The 1,917-nt window shown below is 42.7% G+C and overlaps 1 long non-coding RNA gene across 1 annotated transcript; it reads left to right on the top strand.

Moving 5' to 3' along the window:
* The first annotated feature begins 272 nt into the window (after positions 1 to 272).
* LOC117789952 lies at positions 273 to 536 on the top strand. Its single transcript, XR_004617941.1, has 2 exons — positions 273 to 318; positions 382 to 536. It is a non-coding gene; the product is annotated as an uncharacterized LOC117789952 (long non-coding RNA).
* The last annotated feature ends 1,381 nt before the right edge of the window (positions 537 to 1,917 follow it).

Raw genomic sequence — 1,917 nt, 5'->3', positions numbered from 1 at the left:
AGACGCATCAGGCGCCCGAACAGTAGGAGAATAAAGCTCAGGCGAGTTTGTGAAATTATTCAAGTATAATGTTAAATAACTTCATTATTTACTGCAGGTCCATGAGGAGAAGTCGTCAATTTGCAGGTTCTGTAATGTCATTAGTATGCCCCAGGCTTGAGACGTTTGGCTGGTGTTTTCAATCTCGTGAACAGGAACATTCGGGAGTCCGGATTTATTAACGGCAGTGAAGGCAAACCCTGCAAATTACTAACATTTCTCTGTACTTCGTGTCCGTTAAGTCAACATATTCAGTCAAATCAGCTGATGTGTCAGTTGGTACGTTGGTATTTAAATTAGCTTGTACAACGTCACTTATAATTGGTTCATTTTCTAACGCAGGTATGAGGAGACAAAGAGGCACCGTCGACCCGTTTTGGTACGCAGAAGCAATCACGTCACAGACATCGGATCTGTGTTCATTACGCAGTGTAGTAAATATGTCAGTTTGATGTAATGCATTATTAGAACGTGAATTAAATTGACTGTTATTGGAATGAGCTGCATGACTTGTATTGGAATCATTTGGAATGGCACGAATTTCAGCAGGCTGGCCGCCTGGTTGATTTCTAATTATCGCTAAAATAGCCGAAACTAGTTCGTTGCCGCCTTCTGTTTGATTTGTAATTACGTTTCTTGCCTCTACAACTGCCGGATGCGTTGCGTTTATTGAGTTAATTGCTGCCAAGAGGCCTGGATCATTGGGCTGCATGAACGTTGCTGGTCATTACATTGCTGCTGCTCTGCCAAAACTCACGCCCGACACTTGTTTGCGCTAGTTCCTCGATAGTGAGGCCTGCAACATATTCGCGCTCTCATTAAATATATTTGATCTTGTTCGAATTTACGCCGTGCGGCCTCCTGCTGCCATTGTCGAAATGCCATGAGCCTTTGGTTAATCATTGCATAGATGTGTTGCCCTCAATGTTGCGTCTTTCTTGCTGCTGTCGCTCCTGTTGCCTACGTATTTCTGCACGCTGCTGGTCGCTCATAAAAAATCTGTTTAGTTGCTCCTGAAAAATGTGGGTTCTAAACGTGTATGGGCGCTCGAGTTGAATCGGCCTTGGAATATGTTCTGGTATCGGGTTTGATGGAGGAAGACGAATTTGCAGCGGCAGGCATAAGTCAACCATTCGTGCATATCTTTGTAAGTATCTAAGTCTTTGAGGCACGTACGGATCCTGGGCAATTTTCCTGGCTTCAGGGTTGCAGTGGTTATCAGTCTCTGAGCGTAGTTAGTACAAATAGTATTATAGATTTCATCAACATCTTTAATTCGTAGGTCCGTGTGCAAAGTGTGGTTACTGACATACCAGGGGCACCAGCAATAACTCGAGCGCTTTATTCTGCATTGTGCGGATTTTATTGAACTTAGTTAGGCTTACGAGAGGACCCCAGACTGCCATTGTGTACTGCCAAATCGGTGCAATTAACTGCTTGTAAATAATGACCTTCGTAAGAAGTGGTAGTTTGCTGTTACTATTGATAAGCCAATGAAGCTTTTTAATTCTCGCACTTAACTTGTTGACAACTGCCGTAATGTGGTAACTTAGAACCAGCTTAGTATCAAGTTTTACACCCAAATAAGTGTGCACTAGTTGGTTGGTTATACTGCGCCCGGACATAGTAGGAGTATCAACCCCTGTTAAAGATCTTAAAGTATGCATAACATGCGCTGTTTTGCCAATATTGATACTGATACACCATTTGCTCGACCAAATACAGAAAATTTTTAGGAAATTATTCATACGACTTATAGCAATGGTGTGCGAGCCATGCTCTGACATAATAACTGTGTCGTCCGCGTAAGTTGCTAGTAGCATGTTGTTAGGGTAACCAGGTGTCGGCATATCAGCCGTGTAAATATTATATAGGACA

The sequence above is a fragment of the Drosophila innubila genome, chromosome 4, assembly GCF_004354385.1.
Source record: "Drosophila innubila isolate TH190305 chromosome 4, UK_Dinn_1.0, whole genome shotgun sequence".
Classification (NCBI taxonomy): Eukaryota; Metazoa; Arthropoda; class Insecta; order Diptera; family Drosophilidae; genus Drosophila; species Drosophila innubila.
This window is presented reverse-complemented; position numbering and strand designations above follow the sequence as displayed.